The sequence below is a fragment of the Oncorhynchus nerka genome, linkage group LG15 (assembly GCF_034236695.1).
Source record: "Oncorhynchus nerka isolate Pitt River linkage group LG15, Oner_Uvic_2.0, whole genome shotgun sequence".
Classification (NCBI taxonomy): Eukaryota; Metazoa; Chordata; class Actinopteri; order Salmoniformes; family Salmonidae; genus Oncorhynchus; species Oncorhynchus nerka.
Genome location: NC_088410.1, coordinates 29,204,836 through 29,219,721, shown reverse-complemented (window position 1 = coordinate 29,219,721; position 14,886 = coordinate 29,204,836). Strand labels below are relative to the sequence as shown.

Sequence of the window (14,886 nt, the reverse complement as noted above, 5' to 3'; positions counted from 1 at the left end):
AGAACCACCATTTGCTTGTGTGTTTTATATACTAGCTACAGCACCCAAGTAATTGCAACACCTGGTGATGACTTTAATCAGTAGCAGAATCAACCAATCAGCAGTCATCAGGGCCCAGTTTTTCAAAAGTTATATGATCATAGTTTCATTTTAAAGCAGCCATAAATCACTTTGTTGCAGGGAATGGACGTTTATTATGTTCAACAGGGAGGGGCAATTGAAAGTAAGATTCACAATAAAACATTTAATATTTGAAACCTTTCTGCCTGTCTATCTATGGGTAACAGGGTGACGTTACATTTGACCCACTGACATTTTCACCACAAAATGGGCCAAAAGAGTAGAACCAGCCCACCTGCTTTAATACTATAGTTTGACTATAAGTTGTTAAATATTCCTTCTGAAATATTTTTTTAAATAAATTGTTTCACCACATGAAAGTGAGAGCTCAATTCAGAGTTGACCTTAAAATTAGGGACAGACACAAATGAATCACATTAAATTAATAATCTTCTGAAATTATTTTGTCAAAGCAGAAAAATAACAAAGCAACAAAATAACTAGGGCTTTACAATGATGGTGGACTCTTGGAGAAATGTTGGTATTAAGTAGGGTTAAAATCTTCCAAAGAAGTCAGAGGGTGTGCAATCACATGTCAAAATTAGTCATTTTGGCACTTTAGCAAGTCATTATTCATATTAAAAATCTGCTTATTGAATAATCCATGTGGTCTATATTTAAGGGCACTTCAATTAATATAACAGGCTTTTAAAATGCAATATCGGTGCACAATTTTGACCTTTCTTAAAATATCAAAGAGAAGCAAAAGGCACTCATTTTGTGGAACGACCCAACTGCTGGTAGCAGTAAATCACCAACCTTGGTTTTATACCTTTTCAAACAATTACACTCCAGGTGGCAGTATGCACCCTTTCAGTTTGTTGACCAACTCCAAGAGGTTTTAGAATAAGAAAATGGGCTACTTCAAAATGGAGATGAGATGGCCTCAACGTTGCTGCCCATGCTCTCACAGACACCATAATGGGACAGATACAATGTTGCGTCACAGAGAGAACAAGGAGCGAGATGTTTCACCATAAAATCTTAACTTCCAGGTTAGAGTACCGCTACTTGAAAGCGGCAGCTCAAGTGTGGCTGTTGCCTGTAATCCATCGCTTCTGGTTGGGGTATGTACGTACGGTCACTGTGGGAACAACGTCATCGATGCACTTATTGATGAAGCCGGTGACTGATGTGGTGTACTCCTCAATGCCATCGGAAGAATCCCGGAACATATTCCAGTCTGTGCTAGCAAAACAGTCATGTAGCTTAGCATCTGCTTCATCTGACCACTTTTTTATTGACCGAGTCACTGGTGCTTCCTGCTTTAATTTAGAATGATGGTCAGATTTGCAAATTGGGGGGCGAGGGGGTACTTTGTACGTGTTTCTGTGTGTGGAGTAAAGGTGGTCTAGAGTTATTTTCCCTCTGGTTGCACATTTAACATGTTGATAGAAATGAGGTAAAACGGATTTAAGTTTCCTTGCATTAAAATCCCCAGCCACTAGGAGCGCCACTTCTGGATGAGCGTTTTCCTGTTTGCTTATGGTGGTATACAGCTCATTGAGTGCGGTCTTAGTGCCAACATCGATCTGTAGTGGTTGTCGTGGAAATTTCCTCTATTTACCAAATCATGAGAGAAAACCACAACACAAGTCCGAGTTAGTTATCAAAGTCCATCTTTAATTATATGAGCTCTATCACAACCCTGTGACTCTCAGATCAATTCAGTGTCTATCAATGAATTCTCTGAGAGCCCCCTCTACATTGCAACTGAGATCCTTTAATAGCAAAGAACACACATAGTCAGACAGCATAGACATAATAAATCGTTCAGCTTTGTCTCCTTACTCAAACCCAGAACCATAAACCAATCCTCCATATCAACAGGCATATATATCAAGTTGTCATTTAGATACAACCAATTCTAAACACAACCAATCCTGGACAAGCTCACGGAGAGGAGAGTGAGGCTATAAGTTAAGATAAGAGGGAGCATAGAATGATTCCAGACACTGCCATCCTCCTCTCCCCGATGGGAAAAGTAGGGTGTGACTGGCACACAGACACAGTGGAGCAAAAGAGCAAAAGATATGTTTACACATGATGACACCTTGACCTCTCCCCTCTCTGCGGCCCATGCAACTTAGTCTTGACATAGAACAGATAACTGCCAATGGCCACCACTATAGTACAACAAAATACATTCTTATGAGAAATAACTCATAAGCATATGATGAATATAAAACATCTTATCTATGTTACCCACCAATTCTGATTATTCCTCAACATGGTATATAGAAAGCTATGAAAAATACATATGAAAACTCTCTAGGTAGATAGTGTGGTCTACAGCTTATCATAAGATACTCTTCTATTCATGCCGTCGTTCAGCCACGACTCGGTGAAACATAAGATATCCCAGTTATTAAATGTCCCGTTGCTAGGATATACGTGCTTTTAGCTCATCCAATTTATTTTCCAGTACTACGGATGGCAAGGGCAGAATAGCCATCCTCACAAGGCACCCCTATCTCTTTCCGCAATATCTTTGCCTTCTCTTCCTCGTGCGAATGATGGGGATGAGGGCCTGTTTGTGTGTCTGGAGTAAATCCCTCTTGTCCGACTCATTAAAGAGAAATTCTTCACCCAGTTCAAGGTGAGTAATTGCTGTTCTGATTTCCAGGAGCTCTTTTCGCTCATAAGAGACGGTAGTAGCAACATTGTGTACAAAATAAGTTACGAAAAATGCACGAGAAAAAAAATTGCATGGTTGGTTAAGAGCCCATGAAACCGCAGCCATCCTCTCCAGCACCAATTACAGGATCAATCATTCAATTAGCAGGGTAGAAGCATGCATAATAATCAATGGAGGCTCATTGTCACACCTGTGACAAGTTGAACCATTCTCCCTTACAAGTCAAAGTCTTCAGAGTTTACTGCCAAAATATATTTTTTAATTATATTACATAGGATTCTATCCTACCAATGTACACAATCTACTCCACATTTCCAAAGTGAACGAACAATTATAGAACATTTTCCACATTTTGGGAGGGATTACTCCATTTAAAAGCACACTCATTATTTATGTATCTCCCCTTTTGTGCATATTCTAATACTTTACCGTCAACGGATAATATATGTACATAAAAATAATGTTGACACTAGGATATAAAAGCATGCTGATGTCATTGACATTGAGATAACGAGTCAGATCTGCCCCTGTGTGCCATTGTATTTGACATTTTTGTGGTGGCAGCTTCATGTTATGTGTATGCTTGCCACCGGCAGGGGCTGGGGAGTTTGTCAGGATCAAAAGAAATATGAAAGGAGCAAAACCCAGGTAAAAAGTTAGAGGAATACACATCTCAGTCTTCTGAAAACCCTGGGATAGAGTTATATCTTTCAGTGGGGCAATTACACAATTTTCTATGCAAAAGACACACCAGAATAGCTTTCCAAGAGGTGTTGAGTGTTCCAGCCTCAGTCCTGACTTACATTTCAGAGACACGGTATGAATATTGCTTTCCATCAATTAATTACAACTCAATTTACTGAGCTTGAGCAATTTTGACAAAAACAGTGGATAAATGTTGCCCTAAGACAGCTTTTCCCAAACTCGGTCCTGGGGACCCCAAGGGGTGCACAATTTGGATTTTGTCTTAGCATTAGTAACTTAATCATCAAGCTTTGATTATTTGAAGCAGCTGTGTAGCACTAGGGCAAAAAACAAAATGTGCACCCCTAGTTTGGTAAACGCTGCCCTAGGAGTTGTTTAAAGTTGGTAGAATCTTATTCAAAACAATTCATAGCTGTAATGGCTGCCAAATGTAATTGGGGTGTTTAAAAAAATACATATATAATTATTTGGATGGTGGTGTGAACCAAAATGGCTGCCCGTGTCACACAGCTGCCATAGGAGATGATATGCTGTGCCTGCTGTGTTGTGACAATGAGAAAGTCAAAGTGGTAAAAGTCACTGATGTATTGGATAGCGCTCTTTGCTCAAAACACACCCCTTACCTGGCCAAAACCAAGGTTACCAAATGGTTCCAGCCCACAATTAGAAAAGCTTGGGGACAGATATCCCACAAGTACACATTTGAGCTGACATTTCGCAACATAGACACCCCAGGAGCTCTGATGGTTCGATTCAGATCAGGGAAGGTGATAACCTTCGATATGGCTCCCGTGGTGAAACTCAAAGACACTGAAGCTTATTTCACCATTTCCCCTTCCACCCCAACCACAAACAACTCCTTGGACACATACTGGAGCCTCTCATTGACCACTTAAGAGGACCACTTCCTGAAGTACCTGGCCAATCACCTGCCTGAAAACTCCTGCCACATTCACTGCCTTGGAATTGTAGCATTCCTTCACAAAAAGCAAACAGGCCTCACAGGCAGAAGTATCCTTACAGATCATCACTTCAAAACAGTGTTAATTCACTTGCTTTTGAGTAAAGAGCCTTCTGACTGGTACCCTGAACACTTGGCTAGCAGGTTACGTGATGCATTGCACTTCCTAGAAAATAACCTTCAGGGCAGGAAGTTGCTTCACAGCTTTATTGGAAAGCCTCTGGTTCCAAGTGAGATTGGACTCCCTGCTGTATTTAGTGATGCAGAGCCTGTAAACCTCTTCCGCCCTCTTGGGGTACAAAATCTAAAATGACATTCAAATGCATCATGAGGAAACCTGCTTAAGTGGTTTCATGTTATAATCAGAAGTTCCAACCCGGACCCAAATAAATGCTTATTTGAAAGTTCCCTGAAATACTTCACCATTTTTCAAATGTAGGCCAAAACTACATTGGAAATATTTCCCTATAGTCTATTTGAGAAAGTACAAATATTTCCAAATACTTAACAGACCAGGGTTCAACTGCATGGGAGTATATACACTGAACAAATTTTTATTAAGTTAGTTCATAAGGAAATCAGTCAATTGAAATACATTAGGCCCTAATCTACATCGTTCACAGGACTGGGAAGGAGCACAGCCATGGTGGGCCTTCTCACACCCACCAACTTAGGAACTAGGCAGAGCAGGGCTCAGAAATACTCCAGTTTCAGCTGTCTGAGTGGCTGGTCCCCGATGATCCTACAGGTGAAGAAGCTGGATGTTAAGGTCCCGGGCTGGTAGTTACGTGGTCTGCAGTTGTGAGGCCAGTTACACAATGCCCAGTTCTCTAAAATGTGCAGCAGTTCATGGTAGTGAAATCAAAATTCTGCACACTCCCTCAATTTAGACATCTGTGGTCTTGTGTGAGAACTGCTCATATAAGAGTGGCCTTGTGCCCATCACAAGGTCCACCTGTGTAATGATCATGCATTTTAATCAGCTTCTTGATTTGCCACACCTGCCAGGGTGATGGAGTATCTTAGCAAAGGAGAAATACAAACATGGATTTCAACAAATGTGAACACTTGAACAAAGCTTTGTACTTATGGAACATTCCTGGGTTCTTTCATTTCAGCTCATGAAATTAAGTTCATATGTTTGATTTATATATTTGGGAATTTTAAAATGACATCTATAATTTCCAAGTGCATTTCCAAACACATTCCAATATTCAACTACTTCAAATAAAACATCCCCAAATATGCATGTCTGAAAGTAATCAACTTTAATATTTCAACCCAGTTCTGCCTGTATCTCTGCAGCCATTTTGAAGGAACGCAATACACATGATAGTTTAAAAAGTTTATTTTATCAAAAGAACTGTCTACTGCTCAAAACCTCCCAACAGCACCTAAAACAATGAGGGAGAAAGCTATCATTTTCAGAAATTTGTGCTCATAATATATTAACACATGAAACATTCTTAAGAATTAAGCAGAGGGACTGAATACCTTCAGTAGCCCCGTCGTTGAAGGTTTCCATGCTCCATGTTTTATTTTTAGCATGGTCGTCATGGGCCATCGTCGTAAAATGACTGGTCACAGTTTGTGCGTGAGCTATGAGAGCGTTATCAGATCAGTATTACAGTCAAACCATAATGTCAAATGGTGGTATGAATGCCCGCATTAAGTCGTCAAAATGGCTTCCCATTCCCCATTCTCTAATGCGCTCAGATGAAAGGGTTGGTGACAATGAGACAAGACTGGTCATGAACCGGGCCTATGCCCCTGAACAGGTAGTTAACCCACTGTTCCTAGGCAGTCATTGAAAATAAGAATTTGTTCTTAACTGACCTGCCTAGTAAAATAAAGGTAAAAAAATAAAAAATATATATGCTCACCGGAGGGTTGTAGAGAAGGAGAAGGACAAGAGCCGGCACAGCATGAGCAAACCGCAGCTTCACCATACAGTGCCACCCACCTAGGACAATCACAAGAAATATTAGTTAACCCTCATAGCAAGGAGTCCCTCAGAACTCAAGTCAATCACTCAGGTGAACCTACTTTTTAGTCTTTGTGTCATAGTTGCAGGATTTGAAACTTGGAGTTGGAGTGACATTCCCTGTAGTTATTTCACAGTGCAAGTGGAGTTTCTGGAAGAAAATAAATGTACGTTCTTTAAGGTGCATTACTGTAGGCCTATAGTATTAAAGAAGCAAACCATCATGATACGTTGTTTGGAGATTCACACGTGAGTCAGACCTGATTGTCCAGGCCCTGGAAGATGAAAGCTCCGACGGTGAACCTCAAAGCATTGTTGGTTGTGTGTGACAGGAACTTTGACTGGACAGTATTCTTGCCATCCACCATGCATCTAGTGAAGAGAAGATCGTGTACTTAACACTTCAATTCGGGACAAGGTTCACTCGCTGGTTCTTATTCTCGCCTTGTAAACCAGGGACTGAGTTACAAGAGACACTAGGGCTGTTTACACAGGCAGACCGTTGTGATTTCTCTTGGTTGAGGTTTAACAGCACTTGGCATCCAATATATTGCATTACCACCCCCAACTGAATTATAGGCCCATGACACTTTGATACGAAACAGGAACCAAAAACACTGAATATTACCCTACTTTAACCTCATCTGATCCTTCCCCAGGCCAATGGGCTGAGAGGACAGGACACTACCATGCTACACACGATGTGCTAGTCCTCTGCACCTTACTGAAGCATACATGTCAGTCATTGGCCTATCCCTCTGTGCTGTCAGATCCCAGTCACAGGAATTCTCAGAATTGCTCTCCCTTGACCCACTCTACTTCACTCCCTCAGCACTACTCTGACGAGCCAACAAACATTTCTGATCCCCAGCAACATGTGCACCCTACAGTTGACCACTTTATCCAACGACCCTACACAACCCTCTATCCCATGCCCTTCTGCACACATCCACATCTTGGAATCTCCCTCCTACACACTGTGACATGACCATAAATGTTGCAGCTGAAACAGCAGTGGATTCACCACAAAAGCTCCAACAGGATAACTGATACATCCTAACATGAGCTTGTCAGGTAAAGACTCAACTCAAAAGGGCTGACAGTGACACACCGTGTCGCCACTGGGTCTGCGTCGCACCAAACTTCACACAGGAATCTAACTTCCATTGCGCACCATTGAAGGGAGTGACTTCTGGGGTGGCGCAAAGCAAGACTATACTAGTTGCGGCGCACAGAGCGCCTGCTCCCTCTGATCTAAAGAAACAAGTCCACTTCACCGACTCAAAAGCACACTCTTCCACCCCTGGGTCAGCCAAAAGACCTGGTTCCATCCTCTAAAAAAAATCAGTCCCACTGGACCAAAATGCATCATCATAACCATGTCCATCAACGCAAAGCTCATGCTCCTCACAAACCTTTATATATCACCTCCATAACTCAAACTGGCATCTGGCCCACTTTCAACTTGACAGTCTTCCTCGACATACCCCTTTCCCTGTTATTGCTAGAGTCAAATTCAAACCCAACCTCTCCCTCCAATCCTCTTCCCTTAACCAATTACCCGACTCCTGAAAATAATCAATTTTCCCCAACCGAAATGTCTTTAGCTTTGGGAGACATGCTAAGCTCTGTACTCCTACATCAAATGGCAATTTGACCAATCAGATAAGTTTAAAGACTTGATGTGATTGGTCTTTCAAGCAATTAGTGGACAAAATAGATTTAGGCTGCCTGTGTAAACTGCCCAGCTGTGGAATCTAGCCAATTAACAAGCAAGAAATTAACTACCATGAACAAAACCAGGCTAAGATAAATTGTAGTTCTGTAACAAAGTAGTTTTACCCATAGTTGTCGACCACAGTGTATTTGAGAGTGGAGTTGGGGCTAGCAGTCACATAACAGTTGTTAATATACACCCGCCGATGCAAAGAAATAGTGGGAACTTTGGCCTCAAAGTACATTGGTTGTCCAATGATATAGGTTGTATTTCCAGTGAGCTTGTTCCATGATTCTGAAGAAAAAGGATAGAATTAAAGTTCTTTAATAGAAAACAATACTGCAAGTGCATTCAGATTTAGGTGACATCTGTCAAGTCAACTCACCATCATAAGATATGAGGGTGACGCCAACCTTGGATCTAAGGGCCTTGAAGACTTTTCCCGCCAAACGAGGATGAAAGCCAAACTTGTAAGAGTGGTGGATCCTGTAGAAAATGGCCATTAGTGCAGTCAGACACTCAAATAATATCGACTAGCATACTACCTAGTATGGAGTCATGTATAGGATATGCTAGTGTGGACATTGGAACGTAGCCACCAAATGTGAAATCATGATGAAGTGGTGGTTCACCGATTGTAGCGGCATTCGATGTGAACAGAGAATGGCAACTCCCTCACAATACCGCCTATGGCCTCTGGCTCGTACTTCAGCACGTTGGAGTAGGAAATACCTCAACCTTAGAGTGAACTGGAGGAGTGGTGGGCGGAGAGGCGGTGGGCAACAGGATGTGCTTGACTGAGAGTGGCAGCGGCCTGAACTTCCCTTCAGGCTTGAAGACATTCGCTTGGTCCTCAGAAGCACGAATAGGGATGTATGCTGGTAGCTTCAGATAGTCTGGTTTACGAGAATGCTCCAACATGGGAGTGGCCACGATTTGAGATCTGACCTTGGGTTCAGAGTCGTCATCAAACCTCAACTTCTCACCCCACACAAACTCAGTGTCATTTCCGTCATCAACAGCTAAAGGGAAGCCCTTACCTGGCAAACCATAAGCAGAGTAGTAACTCATGAGCAAAAGCATCAATTTCACCACCATCTTGCCATTCACCACCAAATCTCTCTCAATAATCCAGAACAGCAAAAAGGTGTATGAGAGAACCACCATTTGCTTGTGTGTTTTATATACTAGCTACAGCACCCAAGTAATTGCAACACCTGGTGATGACTTTAATCAGTAGCAGAATCAACCAATCAGCAGTCACCAGGGCCCAGTTTTTCAAAAGTTATATGATTACAGTTTCATTTTAAAGCAGCCATAAATCGCCATGTGACGGGGAAGGGACGTTTATTATGTTCAACAGGGTTGGGGCAATTGAAAGTAAGTTTCAGCCCACCTGCTTTTATACTATAGTTGGACTATACGTTGTTAAATGTTTCTTCTGAAATAAATATTTAAAATAAATAGTTTCACCACATGAAAGCGAGAGCTCAGTTCAGAGTTGACCTTAAAATTAGGGACAGACGCAAATGAATTACATTAAATTAATAATCTTCAGAAATTATTTTGTCAAAGCAACAAAATAACTATGGCTTTACAATGATGGTGGACTCTTGGAGAAATGTTGGTATTAAGTAGGGTTAAAATCTTCCATAGAAGTCAGAGGGTGTGCAGTCACATGTCAAAATTAGTCATTTTGGCACTTTAGCAAGTCATTATTCATATTAAAAATCTGCTTATTGAATAATCCATGTGGTCTATATTTAAGGGCACTTCAATTAATATAACAGGCTTTTAAAATGCAATATCGGTGCACAATTTTGACCTTTCTTAAAATATCAAAGAGAAGCAAAAGGCACTCATTTTGTGGAACGACCCAACTGCTGGTAGCAGTAAATCACCAACCTTGGTTTTATACCTTTTCAAACAATACACTCCAGGTGGCAGTATGCACCCTTTCAGTTTGTTGACCAACTCAAAGAAGTAGTAGAATAAGAAAATGGGATACTTCAAAATGGAGATGAGATGGCCTCAACGTTGCTGCCCATGCTCTCACAGACACCTTAATGGGACAGATACATTGTTGCATCAGAGAGGAAGCCCAGTGGCTGGAAGTGGGAAAGTATGGAGCGAGATGGAACTGGGCCGACATTTGGCTGATTTTCTCATCGAAGAAAAGCCTGATCTCAATACAGTTTTCTGTTCCCAAAACTATGATCAGTTACGAACAGAGTACACTACGTTTTGTAGATGTGACCCTTTGCCAAAGTTTTAAAAAATGGCATTGTTTACATTTAATTGAGTTATCGCACACTTCACAGAGAAGGCGTCCCCTTCCTCTTTTCTTCTTCTTCTTCTTCTTCTTCTTCTTTTTGTCTTCTTCTTCTGTGGGGTTTAATGACGGTTGGCATCTAATATTTTGCATTACCGCCCCCAACTGGACTCTAGTATAATATTTTATAGAAATAGTTACATGAGGTATAAATGCACAGTGAATAACAAATAAAAATAACAAGTAAAAATAACATGACTATATACAGGGAGTATCAGTACCTAGTCGATGTGCAGGGGTACGAGGTAACTGAGGTAGCTTTGTACATGCAGGTAGGAGTAAAGTGACTAGACAACATTATAGATAATAGACAGCAGCAGCATATGTGGTGAGTGTAAAAGTGTGTGTGGGGGTGTGTGTTGTGTCAGTATGCATGTGTGTACGTGTTTTGTGTGTGTGTCCGGTTAGCCATTTGATTAGCTATTTAGCAGTCTTGATTCGCAGTTTTATGGCTTGGGTTGTAGAAACTGTTCAGGGTCTCTGTATTTTGCTCCGTTCATCTTTCCCTCGATCCTGACTAGTCTCCCAGTCCCATTCCGCTGAAAAACATCCCCACAGCATGATGCTGCCACCACCATGCTTCACCATAGGGATGGTTCCAGATATGATGTTTGGCACGCAGGCCAAATAGTTCAATCTTGATTACATCAGACCAGAGAATCTTGTTTCTCGTGGTCAGAGTCTTTAGGGGCCTTTTGGCAAACTCCAAGCGGGCTGTCATGTGCCTTTTACTGAGGCACGCCACGTCCGTCTGACTACTCTACCATAAAGGCCTGATTGGTGGAGAGCTGCCGAGATGGTTGTCCTTCTGGAAGGTTCTCCCATCTACACAGAGGAACTCTAGAGCTTTGTTCTTCCCCAGATCTGTGCCTCGACACAATCCTGTCTCGGAGCTCTACGGACAACTCCTTCGACCTCATGGCTTGGTTTTTGCTCTGTCAACTATGGGATCTTATATCGACAGGTGTGTGCCTTTCCAAATCATGTCCAATCAATTGAGTTTACCACAGGTGGACTCCAATCAAGTTGAAGAAACATCTCAAGGATGATCAACAGGATGCACCTGAGCTCAATTTCGAGTCTCATAGCAGGGTCTGAAGGTTCTGAATACTTATGTAAATAAGGTATTTCTGTTTTATATTTTTTATAAATTGGCAAAAATGTTGTTTTTTAAAAAGGTTTTTGCTTTGGCATTATAGGGTATTGTGTGTAGATTGATGAGGGGAAAAATAATTGTATCAGTTTTAGAATCAGACTGTAACGTAAAAAAATGTGGAAAAAGTCAAGGGGTCTGAATACTTTCCGAATGCACTGTATACGGCTTATTGCATCGGGGCTATAGATCTATAATCCATAGAAGGGTTATGGAACCTCTTACCCTGGCAACTTGACTATTCATCTCATGGGTACACTAGCAATGGCTGCCAGTCCTGACTAGAATGGGAACTGCCATCTGTGGATTATATTTCTATGGTTGGGTACAGCTGCAAATTTAAAAATACAAAAAACGTACAGTTTGGAAAGCAAATGCCTACTTCTGACAAGAGAAGACTAACCTCTGTAGAACCAATAGTAAAAAATGTTTCTCAACAACTCCCATTTTTTTGCAAACAGCAGCACTGTTTTTCAAAGTAGGTGACCTCATCTTGAGACAGGCTATTGCCAAGACTCGTGCATCGGCCATCACCGTGAGTAGTAGCATATGGCTTCATCTTCATTATTAGGTGAGTCAGTGTGCCAATGTAAATGTTATTTAGTAGCCTAGTGTAGCCTAAAATGTTCCCCATGTGTGAAAATCCTAAAAACACCTCAGGTCAACTGTAGCCTACGCCACATCACAAATGTTATTATAGTTTTATTATAAAGGGACTTTTTCTTCAACAGTAATTGTACCACGCTTTCGAATTGCATCTTGGTGCATGGATTTGTATACAGTACGAGAAGAAGAAGAAGAAGTCTTGGCCAAAGCATCCATGGAATTGTTGCTTGACACTGAAAGTACGGCAAGTGAAGTGTGTGACAATGATTGGAACATGGTGAAATCAAAGAATGGAACAAAACGAGCTAATCAAATCAAATTGTCTTGGTCGCATACACATATTTAGCAGCTGTTATTGCGGGTGTAGCGAAATTATTGTGTTCCTAGCTCCAACAGTGCAGTAATGTCTTACAATACAAATACACAAAAATACACACAAATCTAAAAAGTTAAAGAATGGAATTAAGAAATGTATAAATATTAGGACTAGCAATAAATATATGATGGGATGTATAAATATTATGGACAGTATATGAATAGAATATGTAGTATATCTGTAGAATACCTGGGATAGAATAGTATATGTACAGCAATAGTTGAATAGGATAGAAAAGCAGGGTGATTTAGTTTAGTTTAAATAAAATGTTGATAGTTCACCCCACTTTGTTTCCTTTTTGGGATCCTTATTATCCACCCAAACAGTAGGTAGCTTTATGCAAATCAAATTGTTTGTGAACGCCATTATACCAGAGAAGAAGAAGAAAAAGAAGAAGAAGAAAACCAGCAAACTGCATGTAAGGATATTTAAGTTATCCTGTAGGAGCTTTTGTGCCGAATACATTACGTTGTTCCAGGTGTCAAGCATATGGGCATGTGGCAGCAGTGTGTAGGATTGAGGTTCCTAGGTGTGAGAAGTGACCAGAAGGGCATGAGACAAAGGAATGTGTAGCATTGGAGAAAGTAGTGGTACACTTGAAGTCGGAAGTTTTCATACACTTATGTTGGAGTCATTCAAACTCGTTTTTCAACCACTCCACAAATTTCGGTTAGGACAAGTCGGTTAGGACATCTACTTTGTGCATGACACAAGTAATTTTTCCAACAATTGTTTACAGACAGATTATTTCACAACTGGCTAAACCACAATTCCAGTGGGTCAGAAGTTTACATACACTAAGATGACTGATGAAAATGATGTCATGGCTTTAGATGCTTCATGATTTGAGTCAATTGGAGGTGTACCTGTGGGTGTATTTCAAGGCCTAGCTTCAAACTCAGTGCCTCTTTGCTGGACATCATGGGGAAATCTAAAGAAATTAGCCAAGACCTCAGAAAAGTTTTGCAAACCTCCACAAGTCTGGTTCATCCTTGGGAGCAATTTCCAAACGCCTGAATGTACCACATTCATCTGTACAAACAATGGTACGCAAGTATAAACACCATGGGACCACACAGCCGTCATACCGCTCAAGAAGGAGACGCTTTCTGTCTCCTAGAGATGAACGTACTTTGTTGCGAAAAGTGCAAATCAATCCCAGAATAACAGCAAAGGACCTTGTGAAGATGCTGGAGGAAACAGGTACACAAGTATCTATATACACAGTAAAGCAAGTCCTATATCGACATAACCTGAAAGGCCACTCAGCAAGGAAGAAGCCACTGCTCCAAAACCACCATAAAAAAAGCCATACTATGTTTTGCAACTGCACATGGGGACAAAGATCATACCTTTTGGAGAAATGTCCTCTGGTCTGATGAAACAAAAATATAACTGTTTGTCCAAAGAACACCATCCCAACTGTGAAGCACGGGGGTGGTAGCATCATGTTGTGGCGGTGCTTTGCTGCAGGAGGGACTGGTCCACTGCACAAAATAGATGGCATCACGAGGGGGAAAATTAAGTGGATATATTGAAGCAACATCTCAAGACATCAGTCAGGAAGTTAAAGCTTGGTTGCAAATGGGTCTCCAACTGGACCATGACCCCAAGCATACTTACAAAGTTGTGGCAAAATGGCTTAAGGTCAACCGAGTCAAGGTATGGGAGGAATGGGCCAAAATTCACCCAACTTATTTGGGAAGCTTGTGGAAGGCTACCTGAAACATTTGACCAAAGTTAAACAATTTAAAGGCAATGCTACCAAATACTAATTGAGTGTATGTAAACTTCTGACCCACTAGGAATGTGATGATAGAAATCAAATCTGAAATAAATAATTCTCTCTACTATTATTCTGACATGTCACATTCCTAAAATAAAGTGGTGATCCTAACTGACCTAAGACAGGGAGAGTGTGGTAACATCTCACAGCAAGAACTGGCAAAGCTGGTGCAGTCCATCACTGCAGTACTTAATGTAGCTGGTGTCCAAACCAGATACTGACTGTTACTTTTGATTTTGACCCCCCCTTTGTTCAGGGACACATTATTCAATTTCTGTTTGTCACATATTTTTGGAACTTTTTCGGTTTATGTCTCATGTGCTGAATCTTGTTATGTTCATAAAAATATTTATTAAGTTTGCTGAAAATAAACGCAGTTGACAATGAGAGGACGTTTCTTTTTTGCTGAGTTCTTAAGGGAGTTTCAGTCTAGTGGGCGGCGGTAATGCAACATATATTTGATGCCAACCGCTATTAAACTTAATCAAAGAAGAAGAGAAACCGGAAA

The 14,886-nt window shown here is 41.0% G+C and overlaps 1 pseudogene; it reads right to left on the bottom strand.

Moving 5' to 3' along the window:
* Window positions 1–5,756: 5,756 nt before the first annotated feature.
* LOC115142390 (zona pellucida sperm-binding protein 3-like) lies at window positions 5,757–9,276 on the bottom strand (annotated as a pseudogene).
* Window positions 9,277–14,886: the final 5,610 nt, after the last annotated feature.